We start from the raw sequence: 14,002 nt of genomic DNA, 5'->3' as shown, positions 1-14,002 counted from the left end.
ATACCTACTCGGAGAGATCATCATCATCAACCTCAGAGGGTGGAGTATCAGGAGGCGGATACGCAGAGTCCTCACCAAAAATGGGCCACTGGATGTCATCTCCAAGGCCTCTAAAAGCAGTCCCAAGTATAAGGGTGAGCTCCTGAGCAAACGTGCTCTGCGTCTCGTACATAGCATCCATCCTCCTCGACAGCCTCCTATACTGGGCATCAGGTATCAGCCATCCCAGTACCCTCCTGAGCTTTAGAAGAACCTGCCTCATCAAGCCCTGGTCTCGCCATGGTAGCACCGCGTGCTGGACGCCCTCCTGTAAGACGGTAACCCAGCCCATGCTCCTCGGGCTCTCCACCAGTCCACTCCTGCATCGCATTCAGAGTCCCGGAATCAATAGGAGCGGCCGATAGCTGCAACTGCTCATGAGACGGCCACTGAACTCCCACTGCTCGGCAAAGCTTAGTAACAGTAGATGTATAAGGGATGTTCATGTGCTTCGCTCCCCTCAAAAACTTCAGAATTCCTTGGTAGATGAACTCACCAAGGTCCATATAGTACTCCTCATTCAAAATACCCCATAACAACTGTGCTCTCTCAACTGTAACCTCATGTGCATGTGAAGTCGGCAGAATATTAGCACAAATAAAGGCATTCCATGCACGGGCATACCTATTCATCGCAATCGCCAGAAAATGACGATACTCGTTAGTCCCATTCTTGAACGTCCAAACCATGCCCGACCTACAGAGAGTAGCACAAATCAAATCCAAGTCAAAATCTTTAGCAGTCTTCTCGTTCCAATTCTCCTCCGTGGGCTTCCTCTGTCGCTACCCAATCACACGGAGAATTGCCTCAGGGTGATAATCCACCGTCATCCCCCACACAACAGAAAACCCATTCTTTTCAGCCTTCGTATTCGCATAGAACTCGCGAACCACGCTCATCAGAACTGCCTCTAGTGACTCACAGAAATCGATCCAACCCTTCTCAGCAATCATTGACAACAACTCACCATCCCTCCCCGATGGTAAGAATCCCCTCTCCTTCAAGATCGACTTACCCAGAAGCCTAGTATACTCCTCCTCAGCAGCCCTATCAAACAAACGAGGCCTCGCAACAGTACCCCTTGAAGAATCAGCAGTAGGAACAGTGCTGCTGCTATCAATAGTACTGGATCTCTTGGGTGCCATTGAAACTGAGAAAAAAGTGTTTAAGATTTGTGTTTTTGAATACGGGAGAGAGTTTAAGGTTTGAAAGTGTATGGGGGAGTATATGGAATAGTTGTATGTATATATAGGGTAGAGATTAGGTTAAAATTTGATTAGGAGTGGGTTTGAGGGTTAAAAACGTGGGTAATGGGAAGATAATTCGTGGGTAGTGGGGTTGTGTTTGTATTTTTATGTTTTTTCTGATTTTTTCTGGATTTTTCTAAGGCTTAAAAAAAAATTCTGCCAGTCGGGCCCTGAGCGGTCGCTCAGCAAAGCTGAGCGGGCGCTCAGGGGTCTTCTGGAAAAATAATTTTCTTGCCCTGTTTTTCTGATTTTTTTTGGTTTTGGATAGGTTACGAACTTCTAAGGGTGCCTATAACAACAAATCATGGGTTGCCTCCCAAGAAGCGCTTCGTTTTCGTCATTAGCTTGACGTAACGTACATTACTCAAGTTGACAATAAAACGACACTAACCACTTCCCGGTTTGCCATGTCCCCATAGTAATGCTTCAAACGCTGACCATTAACCTTGAATGCTTGGCCCGGATCATTCTCAAAAATCTCCACCGCTCCATGTGAAAACACAGTTTTGACAATAAAAGGTCCAGACCACCTTGATTTCAACATTCCAGGAAAAAGTCGGAGACGAGAGTTGAATAAGAGAACTTGCTACCCCGGCACAAATGACTCAGGATATAGCTTCCTGTCGTGCCACCTTTTCACTTTTTCCTTGTACATTTTGTTGTTCTCGTACGCTTGGAGTCGAAATTCATCAAGTTCATTTAGCTGAAGCATTCGCTTCTTCCCAGCTGCATCTAGATCAAGGTTCAACTTCTTTAACGCCCAATAGGCTTTATGCTCAAGCTCCGCAGGTAAATGACATCCCTTACCATACACAAGTTGAAACGGGGACATCCCAAGTGGAGTTTTGTATGCTGTTCTGTAAGCCCAAACAGCTTTATCGAGCTTTAAAGACCAATCCTTCCTTAACGGATAAACAACTTTCTCTAGAATGCGCTTGATCTCTTTATTAGACACTTCCGCTTGACCATTCATTTGCGGATAATAGGCAGTAGCAACACGATGATTCATATTGTAGCGCTGCATCATAGAAGTGAACTTACGGTTGCAGAAATGCGACCCCTCATCACTTATGATTACTCGTGGCGTTCCAAACCTTGTGAAAATCTGCTTATGAAGAAAATTCAACACTACCTTTGCATCATTCGTCGACAGAGCTTTGACTTCTACCCATTTTGAGACATAATCGACTACCAACAAGATGTACTGATTATTGCAGGACGAGACAAATGGTCCCATGAAATCGATTCCCCAAACATCAAAGACCTCGACTTCAAGCATCACATTTAACGACATCTCATCCTTCCTCGTAAGATTCCCCACTCTTTGGCAATGATCACACCTTAAAACGAACTAATGAGCATCCTTAAACAAAGTAGGTCAGAAAAAACCTGCTTGCAGAATACGAGCTGCCGTCTTCTCACCACCATAATGTCCACCATAAACTGTGGAGTGGCAGTCTCGTAATATCCCCTCCGTCTCACAGAATAGGATACATCTCCTGATGATCTGGTCAGCTCCCTGTCTAAAACAATACGGTTCATCCCACATATACCACTTCACCTCATGCAGAAACTTCTTCTTTTGAGTTGTATTCATATTAGGAGGCATTATATTGCTGATAAGATAGTTCACAATATCTGTGAACCATGGCTCTTCCTCCTGAACTGCGAACAACTGCTCATCCGGAAAAGATTCGTTGATCAATGTCTTATCATGTGAAGTAGACTCGGGATTTTCCAATCTAGAGAGATGGTCAGCTACTTGATTCTCAGTACCTTTTCGATCCTTGATCTCTAACTCAAATTCCTGTAGCAAGAGCACCCAACGAATGAGTCTAGGCTTCAAATCCTTCTTGGAAACCAAATAGCGAATGGCCGCATGATCAGTGAACACTATCACCTTTGTCCTAAGAAAATAAGATCAAAATTTTTCGAAACCAAAGACTATAGCCAAGAGCTCCTTCTCAGTAGTGGTGTAGTTCATTTGGGCTCCATTTAGAGTCTTACTAGTATAGTAGACCACATGAAAGAGATTATTCTTGCGCTGCCCAAGAACTGCGGCCACCGCATAATTACTCGCATCACACATCATCTCAAAAGGCTCTGTCCAATCAGGTGTCGTAATAACTGGTGCAGTTATCAAACTCTTCTTGAGAGTCTCGAATGCCGTCAAGCATTCATCATCGAATTTGAAAGGCACATCCTTCTCGAGCAAGTTGCACAACGGCTTAGATATCTTCGAAAAGTCCTTGATGAAATGCCGATAAAAACACGCATGACCAAGAAAACTACGGATTCCTTTCACAGAAATAGGTGGTGGAAGATTTTTAATGACTCTCACCTTGGCTTTGTCCACCTCAAGACCCTTGCTAGAGACCTTATGCCCAAGAACAATGCCTTCACGCATTATAAAGTGACGTTTTTCCCAATTGAGCACCAAATTAGTTTCCACACACCTTTTGAGCACTACACGAAGATTATTCAAACATTCATCATACGAATATCCAAAGACGGAGAAGTCGTCCATGAACACCTCTACATTATTTCCAATCATATCAGAGAATATAGCCATCATACATCTCTGGAAAGTGGCCGGTGCGCCACATAAGCCAAACGGAACTCTGTGAAAAGCAAACATGCCAAATGGACAAGTGAAGGTAGTCTTTTCTTGATCCTCTGGTGCAATACAAATCTGATTATACCCCGAATAACCATCCAGAAGACAATAATACTCATGACCGGCCAACCTGTCAAGCATCTGATCAATAAATAGAAGAGGGAAGTTATCTTTCCTCGTGGCCTTGTTCAACTTTCTGTAGTCCATGCATACCCTCCATTCTGTGACTGTTCGAGTGGGGTTGAGTTCGTTCTTCTCATTTGCTACCACAGTAATACCTCCTTTCTTAGGTACACATTGCACGGGGCTCACCCAAGAACTGTCAGAAATATGATATATGATTCCTGCATCCAGCCACTTCAGAATTTCTTTCTTCACCACTTCTTTCATGATAGGATTAAGTCTTCGCTGTTGCTCAACAGTCGGCTTACTACCCTCCTCTAGCAGAATTTTATGCATGCAGTACGAAGGGCTGATCCCTTTGATGTCTGCTATAGTCCATCCGATAGCCGATTTGAATTCTCTCAAGATCCTCAAGAGCTTGTCCTCCTCACTACCTAAAAGGTCAGATGCAATAATAACAGGTAAAGTAGATGCATCACCTAAAAAAGCATACCTCAAGTGTTTAGGCAATGGTTTAAGCTCCAAGGTAGGTGCTTCCTCAATAGATGGTTTGAGCTTTCCTTCAGCATTTTTGAGGTCAGAAGTACCAAGAAATTCAAATGGCATATCTAGCTTTCGCCTCCAAGGAGAAGCATTTAGATATTGTAGTTGCTCATTGCCACCTTCATCATCACTGTCAAAGTCCCCCACTAAGGCTTTCTCTAATGCATCAGACATTAGCATATGATCAAGTTCTGAAGTAACCACATAATCAATCAAATCCACCTTTAAGCACTACTCGTCTTCTGTAGGGAATTTCATCGCTTTGAATATATTGAATGTCACATCCTGATCCTGCACCCTCATAGTAAGTTCACCTTTCTGCACATCTATCAAGGTATGGCCTGTAGCCAAGAATGGTCTCCCCAAGATTATGAGAATCTTCTTATCTTCCTCAAAATCCAGAATAACAAAGTCTGCAGGAAAGAAGAGCTTATCCACCTTTACTAGCACATCCTCCACTATGCCTCATGGGTATGTAATAGAACGATCAGCCAATTGTAGAGACATGTAGGTGGGCTTTGGATTAGGCAAATTCAACTTTTTGAAGATAGACAACGACATCAGATTGATGCTTGCTCCCAAATCACACATGCACTTGTCAAAAGAAAACTTGCCAATGGTGCAAGGAATGGTGAAGCTACCTGGATCTTTAAGCTTTGGAGGTAATTTTTGTTGCAACACAGCACTGCACTCTTCCGTTAGAGCAACAGTCTCAAGGGCATCTAGTTTCACCTTCCTTGAAAGAATACTCTTCATAAATTTCGCATAACTAGGCATTTGCTCCAGAGCCTCAGCGAAAGGTATATTGATGTGAAGTTTCTTGAACACCTCCAGAAACTTACCAAACTGCTTATCCAGCTTTTGTTGTTGCAATCTCTTAGGGAAAGGTGGTGGAGGATAGAGCTATTTCTTCCCTGTATTACCCTCAGGCAGGGTGTGTTCAACAGTAGTCTTCTTTAGTTCCGCCGCTTTCTCCTTTTGCTTAGCTTCTTCATCACCAACTTCAGCTTTTCCGTCTTTTGCTTTTTCAGCATCAGCAACATTTCCAGACCTTAAGGTAATAGCCTTGACTTGCTCTTTAGCTTCCTTTCTACCTGGCACTTCAATATCACTGGGAAGTGTGCCAGGTTGACGATTGAGCACTGCATTGGCTATTTGACCGATTTTATTTTCCAAGGTTTTGATAGAAACAGCCTGACGTTTGCACAACAGCTTGAGTTCCTCGAAATCAGCACTAGAAGGTGGAGTTGCACCTCCTTGTTGAGGATATGATTGCCTTTGAGCATAATGCCGTGGTTGCTGGAATCCAGGTGGATTAAACTATTTACTTACGCCTTGCTGATATGGTTGCTGAATAGCATTCTGATTATTACTCCAGCTGAAATTTGGATGATTTCTGTTGTTAGGATGATAAGTAGCTGGCACAGGCTGCTGCGGTCGCTGATAATTGTTCACATACTGAACAGATTCATTAACAAGAGAACACTGATCCGTAGCATGAGAACCTGCACAAAGCTCACAGACCATAACTATCTGATTGACTCCATAGGTGGCTAAAGAATCGACCTTCATAGACAGCGCTAGGAGCTGCGCTGCAATAGCTGTAGCTGCATCAACTTCCAAAATACCTGATACCTTCCCAAGCATCATCCTTTGAGTTGAGTTTTGATGCTCATTTGCAGCCATAGTCTCAATAAGATTATAAGCCTCAGTATAGCTTTTGGCCCACAAGGCGCCTCCAGCTGCTGCATCGAGCATGGGCCGAGATTGGGCCCCCAAACCATTATAAAAACCAGTGATCACCATCCAATCTGGCATACCATGATGCGGACACTTTCTCAACATCTCCTTGTAGCGCTCCCAAGCTTCGCACATAGATTCTGTAGGTTGCTGCGCAAACTAAGTAAGAGCACTCCTTATAGCCGCAGTTTTCTCCATTGGATAGAACTTCACCAGAAACTTCTGCGCAAGATCTTGCCAAGTAGTGATGGACCCTGCTGGTTCAGAATGTAACCAATCCTTAGCTTTATCCCTCAGTGAGAATGGGAAAAGCCTCAGCTTGATAGCCTCATCAGTCACACCATTATATTTGAAAGTACTACAGATCTCGACAAAATTCCTGATGTGCATGTTGGGATCTTCAGTAGCAGCACCTCCAAAAGAAACAATTCTGCACCATTTGAATAGTACCCGACTTGATTTCAAAAGTGTTAGCCTAAATAGCCGGGTGAAGGATGCTTGACTGAATGTCATCAATTTTAGGCCGAGAAAAGTCCATAAGAGCTGGATCTGCCGGAACTATACGATCACCCATGATTACTGGTTCTTTTTGCTCACTTTCTGTATCCGAATCTTCAAAATCTATCTTCTCCAGAATACCAAGAACTTCGTCTGTCTCCTCAGCCGTATCTAAAGTCCTCTTGCGAGTGCGAGAACGTGTTTGCATAAACGCTCGCTAAAGTACCTGAAATATAAACGGAAACAATAAGTAACATGTCTTAATCAATGAGTCCTAATGACCACTGATGGTAAGTACATAAACTAAACAAATAGCGGCTCCAAAAACTTGTTAGGGCGAAAACACGCGCTAATAATACACGCAAGTATACGCGTTCGCAAGTAATATAGAATACTTTCTAGTTCGTTCCCACAGAGACTCCGACTAATTATGTTCAATTAACACTCACTCATCAATGTATAATTACTTCTCAATGTCAAGACAATAACACTTAGATTTGATTAACTAACTATTAACTACAATTAACTACGAGAATTAAACACTTAATTGACACTTGAATTAACAATATTAAAACACACATGAGATCACAACTTCATTACTACTTCCTTCAATAGTTATTGTTATTACCCTTAGCATGTAACGGTGATGATATTAATCGAACAACACTAAACTGATAAAAGCCAACTTTCGTTGTACTAATACCATTCTACCAAATATCCACAATTAAGATAGAAGTTGAATAGGCATCAATTATGTTGAGACCCTATATGTCTACAGAATTTGACAACATAACGATTTAAGCACAAGTTATTCCTTAAGATTACACAGGGCAAGTAAAACGGTTAGAGTTACCCACTAATCATGCGTACACATACATGAACCTATGCTAGCATGGCAAGTTCTAAACCTCAAGATCCACCGTCGCTTCACAAGAGATTAACACCTTATCTTATATGTTCGTGACACACATAAGACGAATAAGTACAACCAATACTAGATATCATACAATCATCACACACCAAGGTATTAAACAACTAACTAAAGAATTCCATATTAAATCCGTTATGACCCTATGATTACGATTAGCCCATAATAGAACTCATCGTCACCATGGGTTCATATAAAAACATGATTATAACACACGAGAATAATTAAATAAACTACTTATATTAAACCAGAGTACGTCACAAGAGTAAATAGGTTCAAAGTAAAGAAAACTAGCATCCAACGTTACAACGAAATAAAGAATCACAAGAAAATATGCTTCTTCTTCGTTGCGATGTGCTAAAACGGTCTTCTTCCTTATCTCACTCTTCGATTGATACTACGATTCAACCCCACGTGAAACGTCTCTGAAAACTACTTATATAGGAGTCCCATAAAACCCAACTATCTCAGAAGTTGGAAGCTTAACAGAATCAGGAGTCTAAAAATAATATTTTTAATTTACGTCCCTGAGCGGCCGCTCAGCAATCCTGAGCGGGCGCTCAGCTTGCTAAGCGGTCGCTCAGCAAAGCTGAGCGGGCGCTCAGACCCCTTTTGGAAAAAACTCTGTTTTTGCTCCCGTTCTTTGCTGCATTCTGCTCCTATCTTCCCACTTGCAATGCCAAACACATGCCAAGGCTTATTCTTGACGAAATCTCTCTACAAATGTAAGTAACACCCTGAAATGCACAAACACTAGAAAAACGCATCAAATACACAAAATACTTGATTTCAAGACACCAATTCAAGCCATTATAAGACGTTCTAAGTGGTATAAAATGCCACTTATCATTATCCTCATTGGATTGAATAGTCACAGAAACATTCATATCACTATCAGAGTTTAGAAATTCACATCAGACAACAATCAACACTTAGAAAATTTCAATTTAAGCACAAAATACACAAAGATAGTAATATCTGTAAATTCTGATCATAAAGTCTGATGTATCAAAACATAAACTAAGCAAATTTAGAGAAAGAACCTGAAACCATTCCAAGTTCATTTACCAATCTTGTAAAAGTAGCTTCATACAGTGGTTTTGTGAAGATATCTGCTAGTTGTTGATCTGTTGAAACAAAGTGCAATTCCACTGTACCCTCCATCACATGTTCCCTTATGAAGTGGTACCTAATGCTGATGTGCTTTGTCATTGAGTGTTGAACTGGATTACCTGTCATAGCAATAGCACTTTGATTATCACAGTAAATAGGGATTTTAGAATATGTTAACCCATAATCCAGTAACTGATTCTTCATCCACAGAATCTGTGCACAACAGCTTCCTGCAATAATGTATTCTGCTTCTGCAGTTGATGTGGAAATTACTTTTGTTTCTTGCTAAACCAAGAAACCAATCTGCCTCCAAGAAATTGGCAGCTTCCACTTGTGCTTTTCCTGTCAATTTTGCATCCTGCAAAATCTGCATCTGAGTAACCTATTAGTTTAAAGTCTGATTCTCTAGGATACCATAATCCTAGATCAGCTGTATTCTTAAGGTACTTAAAAATTCTTTTCACAGCTGTTAAGTGAGGTTCTCTTGGATCTGCTTGAAATCTTGCACAAAGACAGGTAGCATACATGATATCAGGTCTACTTGCAGTTACATAGAGTAGTGAGCCAATCATACCTCTGTAATTAGTAATATGTACTGATATACCAGTATCCTTATCCAATTTTGTTGCAGTGGCCATAAGTGTGGATGCACTTGAACAGTCTTGCATTCCAAATTTCTTCAACAAATTTCTGATGTACTTAGATTGACAAATAAAAGTCCCTTCTTCATTCTGCTTGACTTGAAGGCCCAGAAAATAGCTAAGTTCTCCCATCATACTCATTTGATATCTTGACTGCATTAGCTTGGCAAACCTTTTACACAGTCTGTCATTTGTAGAACCAAAAATGATATCATCAACATATATTTGCACCAAAAGTAAGTCATTTCCATGGTTGAGATAGAATAATGTTCCGTCAATTGTCCCTCTGTTAAATCCACTTTCCAGAAGAAACTGAGCTAATGTCTCATACCATGCTCTTGGAGCTTGCTTAAGGCCATAAAGTGTTTTATCAAGTATGTAGACATGGTGAGGAAATTTTGAATATACAAAACCTGGAGGTTGTTCAACATATACTTCTTCTTCCAATTCTCCATTAAGAAAAGCACTTTTTACATCCATTTGAAAGACTGTAAACTTTTTGTGAGCAGCATTAGCCAAAAATATCCTTATGGCTTCCAATCTAGCAACTGGTACAAATGTTTCATCATAATAAATTCTCTCATGTTGAGAGTATCCTTTTACAACCAGCCTTGCTTTATTCCTTGTAATTATGCCATCACTATCAGTTTTGTTTCTGAACACCCACTTTGTACCAACAACTGATCTGTTCTTTGGTCTTGGCACTAGGGTCCAGACATTATTTCTTTCAAATTCATTTAACTCTTCCTGCATTGCTTGCACCCAATCATCATCTTGAAGAGCTTCTTCCACTTTCTTTGGTTCAGCCTGAGAAAGAAAAGAGTGATAGAGACATTCATTTGATGTTGTTATTCCAGTTCTTATACCTGCTTCAGGATCTCCAATAATCAAGTTAGGTGTATGTGCTTTAGTCCACTTCCTTGCAGATGGAAGATTATCTCTAGAACTGGATGCTCCCCCATGATCCATGCTGTCTCCATCAACATATTCTGATGCTCCCCCTAAAATTATGCTCTCTGATTTGGATCCTTCAGAATTTGAGTTTCTAGAATTATCAGAATTTGGCCCATCAGAACTTGATGAATCAGAATTTGAGTTTCCAGAATTATCAGAACTTGCTCCATCAAAACTTGATGAATCAGAACTTGAAGAGCCTGTTCTTGGTTCTGATGCTTTTTGAGATGTGGTTGGATCTTCAATATGCCCCCTGCACAAGTGCATTTTCCTATGGCATAGTCACCACAGTTTCAATAACATCAGAATTTAACCCATCAGAGTTTGCAGTATCAGGATTTAGACTGTCAGGATTTAGACTGTCAAGATTTACATAATCAGAATTTAAAACTTCATTCTCAAATCTCAGCTGATCATGATCATTGAAATCTTCAAGTCCTGTAATCTTCTTATCATCAAAAGAGACATTGATAGATTCCATGACAACCCTTGTTCTTAAATTGTAGACTCTGAAGGCTTTTGTGGAAAGTAGATATCCAACAAAAATTCTTTCATCAGCTTTTAGATCAAATTTGGATAACTGTTCAGGATGAGTCTGAAGAACAAAACACTTGCATCCAAATACATGAAAATACTTCAGATTTGGCTTCTTTTTCTTCACCATCTCATATGGTGTCTTTCCATGCTTGTTGATAAGTGTTGCATTCTGAGTAAAACAAGCAGTCTGCACAACTTCAGCCCAAAAATTTGTTGGTAACTTTGCTTCATCAAGCATAGTTCGTGTAGCTTCAATAAGAGTTCTATTCTTTCTTTCAACAACTCCATTTTGCTGTGGAGTTCCAGGAGCAGAAAATTCCTGCTTGATTTCATGGTCTTTGCATAACTCTTCCATAATCAAATTCTTGAACTCAGTGCCATTATCACTTCTTATGATTTTCACAGAGTCTTTAACCAATTTATCCAGTTGTTTGACATGATCAATCAAAATAGATGAAGTTTCACCTTTTGTGTGCAAGAAATACACCCATGTGTATCTGGTAAACTCATCTACTATGACCATAGCATATTTCTTCTTTGCAATAGACATGACATTCACTGGACCAAATAGATCAACATGTAGTAGGTGATAAGGCTCAAGAATTGAAGATTCAGTTTTGCTCTTGAATGAAGATTTTCTTTGTTTTGCCTTTTGACATGAATCACAAAGGCCATCAGGAGCAAATACTGATTTTGGCAGTCCTCTCACAAGATCTTTCTTGACTAGTTCATTTATATTGCTGAAATTTAAATGAGAGAGTTTCTTGTGCCAATCCCAGCTTTCTTCAATTGATGCTCTACTTAACAGACAGATTGTAGAACCATCAAAACTTGTTGAAAGCTTGGCTTCATAAATGTTACCATGCCTGTATCCTTTCAGAACAACTTTGCCTGTAGATTTGCTTACAACTTCATAGTGTTCTTCAAAGAAATCCACATAATAACCTCTGTCACGTATTTGACTAACACTTAGCAGATTGTGTTTAAGTCCTGAGACTAGAGCTACTTTTTCAATGATGACATTCCCAAGATTGATATTGCCATATCCCAGAGTTTTTCCCATGTTGCCATCTCCATAAGAAACACCTGGGCCAGCTTTCTCCATAAAGTCTGATAACAGGGCTTTGTTTCCAGTCATATGTCCTGAACATCCACTGTCTAGAACTAGGATGTTTTTCCTGTTGCCCTTCAATCACAAAGACCACTAATGATTAGTTTTAAGGACCTAGACTTGCTTGGATCCTTTGGCCTTATTAAGTTTGTTAACATTTGCAGTGGATTTAACATCAGAGTTTATTTTAATATTTTTCTTATCAGAATTTACAGTATCAGACTTTGCATCAGAACTTACACTAGAAGGAATAATGCTAACTTTCTTTAAAGAAGGTTTTATTTGATAATAATCATAGTACAAACTATGATATTCCTTACAAGTATAAATGGACTGCCATAAACTACCACAATGAAAACAAGGATTTTGTGGCCTATATCTAACAGACTGACTCTTAACTCCTGATTTTGAAGGTAAGGAGTTTATGTTTTTATTCTTCCTGCAAAAAGAAGCCATATGGTTAGAATTTCCACAGTTATAACATTTTTTTCTAGGAGCATTAGGAATAAGCTTATAATCATTGTTTTTATTCACACCTTCCTTTCCATTCCTATTTTTCCTAGGTGGCTTTACCTTGTTTACATTCTTAACATCTTTCAGCTTATGCTTAAGCTGCTTCTTTGTCATTAAGCCTATGTTAACTTCAGTTGGCTTATCTTGTTTTGGTTTGTCAGAAATTAATTTCTCTTTAACTTTTGATTTATCAATATCAGACTTTACAGCTACAAATTTAACAGGATTTACCTTTGGCTTTTGTTTAACAACTATAGGCTCAATTTCTAAAGTTCCTTTATTATTCTTATCATCTCCATAACCTAAGCCCTCTTTCCAGTTTCCACTACTTAACAAATTTTGAGTTGTTCTTCCAGAGTTAGTCAAAGTCCTGATAATCTCTCTTTCCTTTTCTAACTCAGTTTTTAGAGATTGATTCAATTTTAACACTTCATCTTTAATATAAAAAGCATCATCTCTTTCTTTCTGAGTTTGATGGAACATAACTAACTCCTTTTCTACATAGTCATTCCTTTTCTTAAAAGCCAAATTTTCAGAAGTTAATCTTTCACATGTTAAAGTTTGATCTCTATAACTAATGAACATGGTTTTAAGATATCTTCTCAACTCAGTAATATCATCAGTATGAAAAGCATAAGTTGTTTGAGGTACCTTTAACTCAACAACTTCAGAACTGCTATCAGCATTTGCCATCAAAGCATAGTTCACCTCACTTTCAGAATCTGAAGTGTCTGTCCAGCTTTTCTTCTTTGTGACAAGTGCCTTGCCTTTGTCACCTTTTCCTTTCTTGCAGTCAGGAGATATATGGCCTTTCTCACCACAATTGTAGCATTTAACATTTGAGTAATCTCCTCTGTCAGACTTTCCTCCTTTGCCTTCAGATTTTTTGAAACATTTCTTATCAGAACTTGCACCTTTCCTGGAAAATTTCTTTCCCCTTCTGAATTTCATGTATGCAATCTTAGTGATTCCTTTCACCATAAGAGCACACAGCTTCATCATCTCTTCATCAGGGTCCATCTCAGATAGACTTTCAGTTTCTGAATCCTCATCACTATCAGGACTTGATGACTCAGTATCAGACTTTGTGATGAGAGCCTTTCCTTTGCCTTTCTTTGAGACAGGCACTTTAGGGGATTCCTCCTCAGCCTTAAGAGCGACTGTTCTTGATTTTCTCCCATGCCTCTTGCTTCTTTGATCCATCTCAAGTTCATGAGTTTTGAGCATGCCATAAATTTCAACAAGAGTAGTTTCATCAAGAGCATAGTTGTCTCTTATAGTAGTTGCCTTCAAATCCCAACTTTCAAGAAGAGCTAAAAGGAATTTAAGATTAGTATCTTCAAGATCATATTCCTTATCCACCAGTGATAGATCATTCAAGAGTTTGACAAATCTGTC

The 14,002-nt window shown here is 39.7% G+C and overlaps 1 non-coding gene across 1 annotated transcript; it reads left to right on the top strand.

The window, feature by feature from the left end:
* The first annotated feature begins 6,385 nt into the window (after nt 1-6,385).
* On the top strand, nt 6,386-6,492 carry LOC141662811 (small nucleolar RNA R71). The gene has a single exon (XR_012550907.1). It is a non-coding gene; the product is annotated as a small nucleolar RNA R71 (small nucleolar RNA).
* The last annotated feature ends 7,510 nt before the right edge of the window (nt 6,493-14,002 follow it).

The sequence above is a fragment of the Apium graveolens genome, chromosome 5 (genome assembly GCF_009905375.1).
Source record: "Apium graveolens cultivar Ventura chromosome 5, ASM990537v1, whole genome shotgun sequence".
NCBI lineage: Eukaryota > Viridiplantae > Streptophyta > Magnoliopsida > Apiales > Apiaceae > Apium > Apium graveolens.
Note: the sequence above shows the minus strand (reverse complement) of the source record. Positions and strands in the feature narration are given on the sequence as shown.